Source organism: Macaca mulatta, chromosome 2 (genome assembly GCF_049350105.2).
Source record: "Macaca mulatta isolate MMU2019108-1 chromosome 2, T2T-MMU8v2.0, whole genome shotgun sequence".
Classification (NCBI taxonomy): domain Eukaryota; kingdom Metazoa; phylum Chordata; class Mammalia; order Primates; family Cercopithecidae; genus Macaca; species Macaca mulatta.
The window spans coordinates 151,900,090-151,913,686 of NC_133407.1; the positions used below are offsets into that span (position 1 = coordinate 151,900,090).

At 54.6% G+C, this 13,597-nt stretch overlaps 1 protein-coding gene across 23 annotated transcripts in view; it reads right to left on the reverse strand.

Annotated features, from left to right (window-relative positions):
* Positions 1-13,597, reverse strand: part of IQSEC1 (IQ motif and Sec7 domain ArfGEF 1) — a 392,952-nt gene that overhangs the window by 162,680 nt on the left and 216,675 nt on the right.

A 13,597-nucleotide genomic window follows, 5' to 3' on the forward strand; every position in this document is an offset into this window, starting at 1 on the left:
CTCAAGCTGCCCTGGGAAGCTTGAGTTTCTTATTCCCATTTTACAGATGAGGAAACTGAGGCTCCGAAAGGCAGAGACCTCCCCAAGCCTCCTCCGCAGATAAGTGGCTCCACTTAGCTCCTCACCTGAGCCTGTGGGCTCTGTCCCCTGCTCCCTGCTCTAGGGTCCTGCACCACCCACAGTCAGCTCAGGCAGCTGATCTCCAACCAGGAAGAACATTCTGGGCCCTCCCAAACTCGGGATGGAGGATTTGCTGAGACGAGCGTTCCCTGAGGGTGTCCTTCCACTGGAGGTCCTTAGGATATTCAGAAAGCAACCCAATTCACCCCAGACCTAGCAACTTACACATTTTTAAAATTTCATTTTTAAATCCCTAATGTATACTCATGGTTCAAAACCAAAACACAAAAGTTGTCATGTGGAAGGTCTCCCTCCTAAATGTTCCATATCCACCAGGCTCCCAGGCACACAATGCACACCTGTAATGCATACACGCTCCCCTGGTCTCTTACTCCTTACACAGAGCCCCATCTCCTGGGCTCCCTTACAAGATTTCCTTATGTGAACACAAGCAGACACATATGCACACAGAGACGGGCAGTATGCAAGAGTTCAAGACCTTGCGCACATGCTCCCCTAGTCTCTTGTTCCTTACACAGAGGCCTTATCTTGACCACAATGTGCTCCTGCCTTCCCCCAACAAGAACACGCTCTTAAACTCGCTTTCCGGCCGTTCAGTCTCAGGCACAGCTGCCCATGTGGACTGAAGACACAGTCAGGGGATGGAGGTGGCCTCTGCTTCACAGCCGCCCTCCCAGACCTGAGCCCCTGACCTAAAACAGTGGTGGGGAGCACAGTGTACACCTGCTGGGTACAGTGGAGGCCCCAGGCCAATCTTGGCCCTGTAGACTTTTCCATGCCCAATGGAGGGTCTACAGGATAGCCCTCCAACCCACAACACACCCTCAGAGCCATGCTGCCCTCACACGGCCAGACAAGCATACACATAAGACACACTCTTAGCCCATACAATGCAGACACTACACACACACATGTGCAAGCAGGCACATGCACACGGGCTCTTCCAGTGAGTGGCGGGCAACACCCCACTGTCCCCAGGCCTGGTCTTAGGTGGCTGAGCACAGACAGGAGAAGCGCCTGGCACAGGGTCACACAGTGAGCAAAGGTTAGGCTAGCATGGGACCCCAGACACCCTGCCTGCCGGCCTCGGGGCCCTACCACTGGGCACAGTGAGGTGATTGTCCCAGGGTTGGCCTCCAAAGCTCCTCTATCCTGCCAAACTACCCTGCCCAGAAGTTCAGCCCGCTTGAGTCTGGAAAACTCCCTGCTGTTTTAGGGCTCTCTTTACCCACTCCGCCAACCCATGCCAGGACTCAGCAACCACATGAAAGGAAAATCTGCCCCCAGGCTCCCTGCAACTGAGGGTCAGGAGCACAGACAGCAGGTGACAAAACAGCTCAGGCTTAACTCACACATCCTTCTGATTAAGAAACAACATTTTCAGCCCTGGCACAGTGGCTCACACCTTAATCCCCCATACTTCCAGAGGCCAAGGCAGGCAGATCACTTGAGGTCAGGAGTTCAAGACCAGCCTGGCCAATATGGTGAAACCCCGTCTCAACAAAAAATACAAAAAATAGCTGGGAGTGGTGGCGGGTAACTGTAATCCCAGCTACTTAGGAGGCTGAGGTATGAGAATTGCTTGAACCCGGTGGGTGGAGGTTGCAGTGAGCTGAGATGGCGCCACTGCACTCCAGCCTGGGCGACAGAGGGAGACTGTCTCAAAAAAAAAAAAAAAAAGAAAAGAAAAAAATAGTAATTTTCAAACCCCTGTGGGCCAGACGCTGGGCTGGGCACTTCCACGCAAACCCCACAGGGGCACGAAGGTTAGGAGAGGCCAATAAAGGCTAGGGCCACGATGGGCTGAGTGCCACTGTCCTCTGTCCTTCCAAACATCCTTGGGGGCAGGGGTTGTTATCTTTCCCACCTCGCAGAGGAGCAAGCTGGGGTTCAGAGAGGTAAAGGGGTTGTCTGAAGTCACACAGCAGATGAGGGCCCTCTTTGTGGCCAGTCAGCACCATCCAGGGGAGGACCTGGAGGGCAGCTGCAGGGGACCTGAAGCCTTAGTGGGGCCCTGGAAGCAGAACCCACCCCCAGCCTGTGGGTTCAAGGGTGTGTTGGTTTCTGGATAAAAAGAGCCCAACCTGCCTCCCATCCCCCGCCATGCATGAGAGGGAGGAGCTGGAAAGCTCGGTCTGAGCGTGCGGGCTTCTATTTCAGGGGCGCAAGATGCTGTCGCGGCATGCACTGTTCCCCATGCATCTGTCTCCACTTGGGACACAGAGCATTTTCCCGGCAGAGAGCTGCAGTAGGGTGGCAGGACTTGGGTGCCCTCGGCTCAGGGAGTGGCTGGTAGTCTTGGCCAGCAGCGGAGAGCGCTGCCCTCAGCCAGGTGGGTGGGCTGAGCCCTGGGGTGCAGGAGGTGGATGGAGGGGTAGTGCCCTCACCAGGGCATGAGAGTGGGGATGGTGCCAGCCTCTGACACAGCCTCTCCTGGGGTAGCCATCTCTTCCTGGGCTCCCTCCACTCTTTGGGGCCACCAAGGTCACCGTCCTGAGTCTGACCTCCCTCCACCCCGACCTTCAGACACAAGGAGCTCAGTGCTCGTGGGCTCCTCCCTGGGTGTCCCATAGGGCTCTCCTTACACCAGCAGGCCCCATCCCAGGGGCCCATCTTGGCAATGGTGGTGCCACCCATCAGACCCCCAGGCCAGACTACTGGGCACCACGGTCTACCATGCCTTTGATGCCCTGTTCTTCCCTGCTCCTTCCCAGCCTTGGGCTGAATCTCCGTGGGCACCCTGGGCATCTCCGCTTCAGCAGCTGCCTCAGCCTCCCCATCAGACCACCTCCAGCTTTTCCTATCACCCCCTGCCCACGCAGCACAGGCCTGGCACGGGGGCACCCTCTGGGTGATGTGAGAGAGGCAGCATGGGGGCTCATGCCTGGAATCCCAGCACTTCAGGAGGCTGAGGCAGGAGGAACCCCAGGAGTTCAAGACCAGCCTGGACAACATGGCAAAACCCAGTCTCTACAAAAAAATAAAAAAAAAAATTAGCCAGTGTGGTGGTGGGTGCCTGTGTCCAACTACTTGGGAGGCTGAGGTGGGAGGCTTACCCGAGCCCAGGAGTTCAAGGCTCCAGTGAGCTGAGATTGGGCCACTATACTCCAGCCTGGGCAACAGAGCAAGACCCTGTCTCTAAAAAATGAAAGAAGGAAGGAAGGAAGGAAGGGAGGGAGGGAGGGAGGGAGGGGGGGAGGGAGGGGGTAGGGAGGGAAGGAGGGGGGAAGGAGGGAGGGAAAGAGGGAGGGAGGGAAGGAGGGAAAGAGAAACAATATACTTCAGGCTAAAGGAGACAACATGGGTCTCTAGTCATGCGTGGCCTGGCCCTCCCTGAGAACTTGCTCTTGCTCAGGAAACCCCTGTGCAATTCCTACCCCACGGTTCTGGCCCACGAGGCCGGGAATGGCCCATATTATAGACGGGGACGAGGAGACAGAGCCAGCAGCATGAGCGTGACTGCCTCTCCTCACTGTTCCTCCCCAGGGAGGCTCAAAGCAGCCAGGAAGGGTTTCCCCTCCTTGAGGTGCTGGTAAAAAAGATTTCAGGTCAATCTGGAATAAATGATGAGTTTTTTCATGTAACATACAATGCCCTAGGCAGTTTTTAAAAATATCTATCACTAGGAAAAGAGGAAAGACGAAATGGTAAGAAAAAGTGCTTATTTATAGGTCCCAGTTGGCAAAGCAAGAGGGGGATGTGCCAGCGCAGAGGTGCAGCTGGATCCTGAACATCAGGGGTCCCAGAACTTACCTAGCACATGCAGTCCCCAGCCCCCACCAAGGTCCACAGAGCCCCTAACACACAGAGCCCATGACTCCAGGCCCTGTGCTGACGCCAGGGGCCAGCTGCCCGGCGTGGGGTGCTGGGCTGGCCTCCCTGGTACCTGAGCCATGGCTCTGGCTGCCCTGGGCCTCTGCACACTACTGCACTGAGGCTACCAGCTCCGTCCAGATTTGCCCCAAACTGCCAGGCTCTCCTCTAACTCCAAGCAAAATCTGGTGGCCTGTTTCTAGACTTGGTTTACCTCCATCCCAACAAACACACACATTTGAATTCCCCTCCTAATTCCCAGCCCAGTGGTTCAGGGGGGCTGACCCCATGCTCCAGCTACAGGTGTGGCCAAGTGACAGAGGCTGGTCAATCAGCACATGGCTCCTCTTGGGGATGGAGATGGTTTCAGGAATGGCCAGGAGCCCCAGGGCTAACCAGGGGGACTGAGGCTGCTGAGGGGGCTGGAGCCTCCACACAGGAACGCGTCCTGGGGAAAGGTGAACAGGACACGGCCTCAGGAATGTTGGAGCCCCTAGAGCCAGCCACACTGAAGCCAGACCATGGGCTACTCACTGACAGTAACCACGGAAATCCCTTTGACTTGAGTTTCTGCCGTTTGCCACCCAAAGGCTCCTGATGGATACACCGTTATGGCCCAGCTTCCCTTCCCTTCCCAGATGTTCACATTTCTTAAGTCCTAGCATGTCCTGAAGCCCAGCCCTGTGCCATGAGAATCCAGGGGAGGAAGGGGACAGGAATAATCTCTATAGGTCACAGAGATACCACAGGCCTTATTACCTCATTCTGTCCTGATGGCCACCCTGCAAAGCTGGTATTATTAGCCTCATTTTACAGAAAAGGAAAGAGGTTCAGAGAGATTAAGTCATCTGCCCCAAGTCACACAGCCACTGGGCAGCAGATAAGGAGTTCCATCTGAGCAGCTCCTTGGAGAGTGGTGGGGTCCTGGCAGGGGAGGTTCAGAAAAAGGTCTTGATTACCCCCAGATCTTGGACCCCACATCTGCTGGGCTCACCTGGTCTTGGGGAGCTCCTCTGAGGCAGCCCAACCTCTCTGCAGCCCAGAGATGGTCAGGGGACAGAAACCTGAACAAGGAAAGGGGTTGGAGAGACTTGAGGGTGTTTCTCTGTTATCTGATGGTGGAGGGCAAATGGGAGGAAAACGCTCAGTGTCATCGTGGGGCCACCGAGGGCCCTGAGAGATAGGCAGTAAACTTCAGCCAGGGCCCTGGTGATTTAAGATGTATTACTTCCCTTAGTAACCATTCCAAGCAGATGTCAGGGACATCCTGATGAGGAATGAAGCCGTTGGTGCCGATAAAACATTTTTCTATTAGCCACGCTCAGGTCAGCCACCTGCTGAGCCACAGGAATTGCTCTGACAGGACCTTCATTCCTCAGAGGTCAGGTCAGTGTGGCAAGGTCATGCCATGGGATATAAAGGGGGATGGGTATCTCTGGTGCAGCCCCAGCTTCTCCGAGTCCTAATATCCTGAGCTCATGCTCAGGAAATGGGATGCACAGGGGAAGGAGAGCCGGGACTCCTGGGCTGGGCAGTCTAGCGGGCAAAGCCCGGTCCCTCAGAGAGCCGACAGCACGCCCGGTCTGGCTTCCCCACCGCCCTGTTCACTGCCCCAGTCCTGCCCACAACCTCACCAGCCATGTCCCAGCTTTCCTTCAACCAGTAACAAGTCAATTCACTGAAAGCCAATTCATAGAACAGTCAATTTGAAGAATGATAAAGTCATAAAAAGGACTTGCTTCCTCCCTTAACCTTTTAGCTTTAGTTGACTGGTCCATTTTCATCTTCAAAACGGCATTTGATGGAATGTTATTTGTCTCTGTCCCAGCTGCCCACTGTGGTGGCAGGAGGCAGAGACAAGCATGGTGACTGTGTCATCAGGAATGCTGCAGGCACAGGGCAGAGGAGGGCAGGAGTGGCCATCAGCAGGGCTGTCCTGCAAGCTCAGGGGAGCAGGAAGGCCCACCTGAGAAGAGGGATGGGCTGGGCTGGGGCTGGGGCCCTGGTTCTGGGAGACAACTGGGGACAATACATAAGACCCCCGTTGCATCAGCCAGCTGATATCCACTGCCTGCTGGCAGAATAGGGTCTCAAACTCAGAACCCCTGGGGGCCAGCCAGGCCCCAGCTGGCAGCCAAAGGGGCTTGTGCTGCCTTTCTGGGGTGAGGGGCTGGCCCCAGTGCCCCTGGTGGGATGCAGCCTTGGAGAGAAGGGCCCAAGGTGTCTCAGGTGTCAGGGAGGGGAGGGTAGTAGAGGTTGGTGACCATGGTGCACCACCAAGGAAGTGAGACTGGGAGGTCACTGGCTGTCCGCTGTCCTCAATCACCAGAGATCTCAGTCTGTCAGACCCAATACCTACTCTCACCTTTTTAAAATTAAACTTTTTATTTTGAGATAATCGTAGATTCATTTGCAGTTGTTAAAACAAACAAACAAACAAAAAAACAATACAGAGAGATCTTATATACACTGTTTCCCCCAATGGTAACATCTTACAAAACTATTGGATCCATCACCACCAGGATACTGACACTGCACTGTCCCCCCACCTTAGGTAGATTTCCTGTTTTGCTTGTACTGTGGAGCCGACACACACGATACGCCTGCATAGAACTAAACACATGCATGCACACACATACAGGCAAATACAAGTGCCACCACAATCAAAATACACAATAGCTCCATTACCACAAAGATCACTTGTCCAGCACCCCCCTCCTTAAAAACAGAGCTTTGCACTATCCTCGTCTCTCTTCTCAAATGAAGTTGATGAGTCATGTGATCCATCTACACACACATTTAAAACAGAACCAAGAGAATGGCTGGATGGTAACATTACAGAAAAAAAAAAAAAAGAGGAAAATAATTTAGAATAAAATAAAGGGTAATTTGTCATGTTAATGGTGGGTGGGCCTATCCCATAGTCACCTGTCAGGTCGTGTGACAGCGACCACAAACCCAGATGGATGCTGGAGTTCACTGCGGACTCTGGCACCACGAGAGATGCTGTCCTTGGTGATGTGGTGCTCTGAATGGTGGCAGCTCTTGGCGGAGCTCCGAATATATCAGAGTCTGATCTTCCCTCGACTGCGAGAGCAGTTGCATTCCTGGAAAACTCAATGCATATTCAAATCATACAAAATGCATTTTGTGGTTTGGATGTCAAGAGGAGTGAGGACCAGACTCAGATAGTTGCTCACAGATTTTCACACCCATAAATATCTGTGCGGATTCTTGGTGTAGGGGCCTTGCCCTGCACAGCCTAGGCTGGCCCCGCTCCCAGACGCCCTCTGGCAGCTCTGCCTGCATCTGGGGGCCCACTGTCAAAGAGATGCTGATAACTGTGCCCAGGACTGACCTGGACGGAGAGACAGCCAAGGTGACAATGATGAAGGCTCGACGCATAGGCTTCCGGGAGGTGTGTGTGCGGGGGTTCATCCTGGAATGTTCAGGCCCCATCCCGCCAGCCTCCCTTCTCCTGCCTGGGGGAGACACACAGGGCTTGGCTTCCTTCATGGAGGCCCCACTGCAAGCAGCAGGCCAGGGCTTCCCACGGAGGGAGACCACCGCCTCCTGCAGCGGCCGGCTGGTCACACATCCCCCAAGTTGAGCATTTCATTGGCTCAAATCCAGAACCACAAAACAGTGATGGGAAAACTAAACCGCTCTGTGTCACCAGCTTGCTGAGGGAGCACTTCAGTGACGAAGCACTCATACACATGCACAGAAATTCACCAGGGACCCAAAGGAACTGGACACAGCTGTGGCCTCTGGGCAGAAAAACGAGAAGCAGGGAACCACACAGACAATGTGTGCAGCCCTTTTTTGTACCATGTGAATGAATAATCTCTCAGTTATATGAATACATTTAAAAAACAACAAAAACATAACCATCCCTTTTGTAAGCTAAACTTGATCACTCACACTTTTATTCAGGAAGGGGAAATTTAAAAACACAAGATACCACTTCACACCATTAGGATGGCTATTACTAAAGAAAAACAGAAAGTAACAAGTAATGACAAAGATGTGGAGAAACTAGGACCCTTGCGCAGTGCTGGGGGGAAGGTAAAACAGTGCAACTGCCATGGAATACAGTACGGCGGCTCCTCAAAACAGTCAACATCCAATCACCACCTGACCCAGCAAGCCCACTTCCGAGTACACACCCAACAGAAATGGTACCAGGGACTTGGAGAGGTATCTGCACACCCATGTTCACAGCAGCACTATTCACAATAGCCAAAAGGCAGAAGCAACCCAGTGTCCATCAATGGGTGAATGGACCAACAAAATGTGGTCGATTCGCACAATGGAACAGTGTTCAGCTTTAAAAAGGAAGGAAGTTCTGCCCACTGCTGCAGCACAGATGAACCTTGAGGACATGATGCTAAGTGAAGTGAGCCAGTCAGGAAAGGACAACTGCTGTCTGATTCCACTCACATGATGTCCCCAGGGCAGTCACATTCACAGGGACAGAGAGTGGAATGGTGGGCGCCAGGGGCTGGGGATGCGAGACGGGAGTCTGCGCTCACGGAGCACAGAGCCTTTTTTGGGAAAGTGAAGTTCTGGAGATGGATGGTGTGTTGGCTGCAAAACACTGTGAATGCACTTATTGCAGCTGAAATGTGTGTAATTAAAAAGGGCAAACATGTGGTGGATCTCCACAATGGAATGGTTTTCAGCTTTAAAAAAGGAAGTTTTCTGTCTGTCTTACCACAGTTTTTAAAAATGGTGATTTGTGCCTTGGCAGGCCAGGCCCTGCAGGGATGCTAGAAAGCAAACGCGGGACTTCCAGGCAGCTGGTGACAACAGAGGGGCCGGCAATGTGTCTGTCGCAGGGAGGACTCGCCATGCAGGAGCTCCATGAGGGGACCCATTTGCCTGGGGGAGTCAGGAGAGAGGCACAGGCTGGACTGTAAGGTCTGAGGTGAAGAGAAGGGCACTCCCGGTAGAGGAGCCAGCATGGGCAAGAGTGTGGTGGGGTGAGCCTTCCAGGCAGTGCTGGGCAGCAGATGGAATGTTGTGGGATCGGGAGAGGCCAGGAGGGGCAGGACAGAGGGCCTCAGGACCCAGAGTGGCTGAGGAGAGAGGGGTGTGTGCGGGAAGGGGAGCCCACTGCCCCACCTCGTTCTCTTCTCAGTTCTATTCAGGAGCTGCTCTGGCAGGTGCCACCAAGGTCTTATTTACTGTGTCCTTTCTTTGGGAAGTCAGCTCCACGCAGGCAGGGCGGGCCTGGTTCGTTTACAGGCCTGGTGTGTGTCAGGACTGGTGTGTGTCAGGACGTGGACTAGACGTCCAGTGACCATGGTGGGCTGAGCGAATGAACGGGTGATTGATCGGCAGGATGGGGCCACGTGAATAAGCCAGCATGCCTGGAGCTGCTGTGCCTGGCAGACACAGCTCCTCCCACTCCCAGTCCCCTGTGTGTCGCAGCATAACCAGGAACTTTCCAGATGAGGTCACAGGCCCAGAGAGGGCAAGCAGCCTGGCCAGGATCACTCAGTGCGGCAGGGACAGAGCTGGAGTGGAGCCTCCTTGTCCTGCTTTGTAAGGCCCCAGGTGGGCCAGGGCCTCAGAGTCCAAGGGGCAGAGTATTTTCATCTGCTCTGCCTGCAGGGAGCCTCCTGGGGTAAGAGTGAGAGAACAGGAGCCATCCAACAGGCTGGAAGGAGCGGGAAGGGCAGACGGGGCTGTGTCATCAGTAGGCTTTTGGGGGAAAGCAGCAGGCTCTAAGGTAAGCCTGGGAGCAGCTTAGCCAGTACCCAGGAGCAACACCTCCTAAGACCCCACTGGTGGTGACAAAACTGGTCTAGTCCACCGGTACTGGGTGCTGGGCTCCCAGCCACTGTGGGACAAGTACCCTCAGCACCCAGGACAAGTGGGCTGGGGGCAGCCACGCCACAGCGGCAGTGGCCAACACGTTTCAGGTAGTGCATGCAGTGGGGAAGGGGTGGGGAGGGACACAGCCTCCTGGCCAAGAGATCTGGAACCTGCTCGGGGTAAGGCGTCAGGTCCCCCAACACCTGGGCCCCCTGACTGCCCTCCTTCCCTTCCTCATCCTATCTCTGTGCACCGGGTGCCCACTGGCCCCACCCACAAGGGCACACAGACCTGGCTTGGGAGGAGCAGGGTCTGGAGTCAGGCAGATTCACTGGCTGTGACCCTGAGCAAGGCACTTCCCTGGAAAATAGGATGGCACACAACTACGCTGCCAGAGTTGTGGGATTCAACAAGATAAGGCACTCTTGTTATTCTTAAAGACCAAGTGAGTGAGTCAGCGCAAGGAGGCAGGCCAGGGCCCTGATGAGAGGGTGCCAAGTCCTTTAGGGGCACAGGGGACCTTGGGGGGCTTCAACAAAGGGCCACCAGGGAGGGACAAGGATGGCGCCACACTTGCTGAGCTTGGGGCCCGGCCCGCCCTCTGGCCCGCAGGCAAGCCCTGGAAGGGGAGTATCAGCCCCGCTGCATAGAGCAGGAGGCTTAGGCCCAGCGCCTGTGCTTAGGGCACTTGGGAAAAGATGCTGACCATGGGCTGACCAAGGCCCGGCAGGGTCCTGCCCCGGGGCTGGGGCCAGTCCAGGCCTTACGCTTCCTCTGAGGCCCAGGGAGGGCATGGATGTCGGATCTGTCTTTCATAGATCCTTTGGTGGAAGATGGTGGCAGGTTGAGTAAGTTAGAGGTAGGTGCTTGCCTAAGCAGACGCTCCTTGTTGCCCTGCCTGTCCAGCAACTACCAGAAAAGTCTGTTCCTCTCAGTCTCTAAAATTCAGCCCAGACAGGGTCTCTAGGTCCCAACATCATGCCAGGCCGTGCCAGCTTTGGGTATACAACGGGGAGCAGGCCTGGGCCCTGGCCTTGCAAAGGGGCAGAGGCAGTGGCCAGGCCTCTGAATTTTCAGGCCCCAGGCTCATGACATCCCCTCATGGCTGGGAGGCCCCAGTGCAGTTCCCCAGCCTCTTTAACCCCCAGTCTCTTCTTCATATCTTTAGCCTCCAGCATGACAATGTGTATCTTTATTCCAGGGCCTCCATGAGCAGCCCCAGCCCCTTTACCTCTCTTCCTGGCCCACTCTGCTCCAGCAATACCATCCTCCCTCTGTGGCCCAATCCTGCCAAGCATGTCCTCATCAGGGCCTCTGCACCTGCTGTCTCCTGCACCTGGGGCCCCCACACTTCCCCTTGATAGTCTTTTATAGTTCTCCTCTTCCTAATCATTTAGATTTCTGTTCAAAGGTCACTTCTTCCAGGAAGCCCTCCCCACTTCCTGAGTGGCACACAGTTCACTCAATCCATTCCCATTGGGCTCTTTATCTTCTTCATTTCTCTATGTCCTTCTCCCCTGCAGTATCCCCTGAAAGCAGCACCCTCTCAGTGGTTCCCAGCACTGAGTTGGGCACACATCAGGTGTGCCATGAACACTAGCTGAATGCAGGGAAGTGAAGGCCCAGGCCTGGCTATGTGGCCTTGGCTGCATGTCCCAGTCTTTCTGAGTTATAACCAGGACCTGCCCAATTGCCTCCTGGGGCTGTAAAGGGTGGAAAGATGCTACAGCATTCTTGGAAAATAGCCCAGTGCTGTGTGGGTCATTCATAATGACCATTTTTAACAATGATCGCTGCATGGCAAGAAAGGCTACTGTCATCACATGTGCTTGAGAGTGAAGACTGGGCCTCAGGTTCCCTACGGGCATCTCTCTCTGTGGGCTGGGGCCGCTCTTCCCTGGCATCCAGCCCAGGCCCACTGTCCAGCAGATGCTGATAACTGTGCCTACAGAACTGACCCAGCCAAGGTGATAATGGTGAAGGCTCAATGCACAAGTTTCTTGGAGGTGTGCGTGTGGAATGTTCCAGGCCCAATCCCACCAGTGTCCCTTCTTCTGTCTGGGGGAGACCCACCAGGGCTTGGCTTCCTTTATGAAGGCCCCACTGCAAGCAGCAGGTCAGGGCATCCCACCGGAGGGAGACCACTGCCTCCTGCAGGGGCCGGCTGGTCACCATGTCCCCCAAACAGAAGGAAAAGAGGGGCCGGGACAGTTTCAGGAAGTGAATGAATGAATGAGCAGGCATGGGTGGGAAAGTGTTCCACTGGCCTGACCAAGCAGCCCACATCTCACACACCACAAACTCCTCACAGCCTCACTTCCTGTGTTCAAGTGACAGGATATGACATGCCCATGAGGACAGAGGGGCCCCTTGCAGAGATGATGAAAAGGACGCTGTAGTTACAGAAGTGGGGGCCATCCTTCATTCAGACACTATTCATGAAGCTGCCAGTACAGCAATGACCTCGGGTGTTAGCAAGTTTGATTCAGGGTCTGATTCTTGGAAGCCTCCTGATGTTCCCCCACTGGGTTAAGAAATCTTCCCCTGCTTTTGCTGTCATTCTTTATCCCGTCCAGTGTGCCACCTTCACGATGGACTGAACCCTGACTGGGACAGAGTCTCGATTCCATAAAGCTCCCTTGGGTGCACACCAGGGGCCCAGAGAGTGGAAGGGGCGAAAATGGAGGCTACGGAGCGGGGACAGTGGGGTGCTGGGGGGCCCACTGGCAGGACTCCTCTAGGCTGAGGAGAGCCTGGCCATGCCGTGCACAGGGCCACTGGAGCAAGTCTGCCCCGATTTGACATGTGGCATGTTGGGGAAGGGACACCGCTGCCAAATGTACAGCAGGAAACAGCTGTGTGACCCCAGTCAAGTTCCTTCCCCTCTCTGAGCCTCAGTTTCCTCTTCTGTAAAATGGGATCAACAGTATCACATTTTGCAGCAGTTGGTGAGACTCAGCGATGCAACTAAGCACGAGAACGCTTTGCAATCAAGTTGGGCAGCTCTGATAGTGGCTACAACGCCGCTGTTGGGAAAGTTAAACATCTAGAGATACTCAACACCCCATCTCCTTTCCACGCTGAAAGGCTGGGTAACAATGAGGTCTGAGCAGCAGGTGCTGGGAAAGCCTGGGTCTAGGAGTGGGCCTGCCATGGGTTCTGGGTGGGGAGTAATGGTGGGCAAATACAGGCTTTCAAATGCAGCAGGGTAACCTCAGAAAAGGCCTGCTCTTGGTTGCAAAATCACTGCATACAAAGAGAGCCACCCCCTCCAAGTCTATTTGGTACTTCGGTGCCAATAGGTTTGGTGGCAGAGGAGGGATGGCCTGGAAGTCACAATGCTCAGACTGTGAGAGCCTGAGAACTGGAGAAGAGTGAAAAGACGCACAGGAAAGGAAGACAGTGAGCGCTGAGCCCCCTCTCTCAGGCAGGAAGGCTAGACGAGCTTAGTCCAGGAATCAGCAAACCCACCAGAGCCATGTGTTCAAATGCAGGTGGCTGGGCCTCCAACAGATGGAAGCAGACTCTCTAGGGAAGAGTATTAGAATTCATGTAGAACATTGTCCCCACAAAACCGCAAGTGGATGGGCTTGGGCAACGCAGCCACAGTGAATAGCTGCATCCCGGGAACATCAACCACACCTGGACATTAAAATTATCCGGAATATGAAAAAGATCCTGAGGCTTGAGCCCTCCCCCAGACCTAGACACCAGAATGTCTAGGGGTGCGACTCACACGTTTTTTTTTTAACCGCTCCTCAAGTGATTCCAGTATAGCTCCTGGGCTACAACCCCCACCCCAGGCTAGTATACTCCAGGG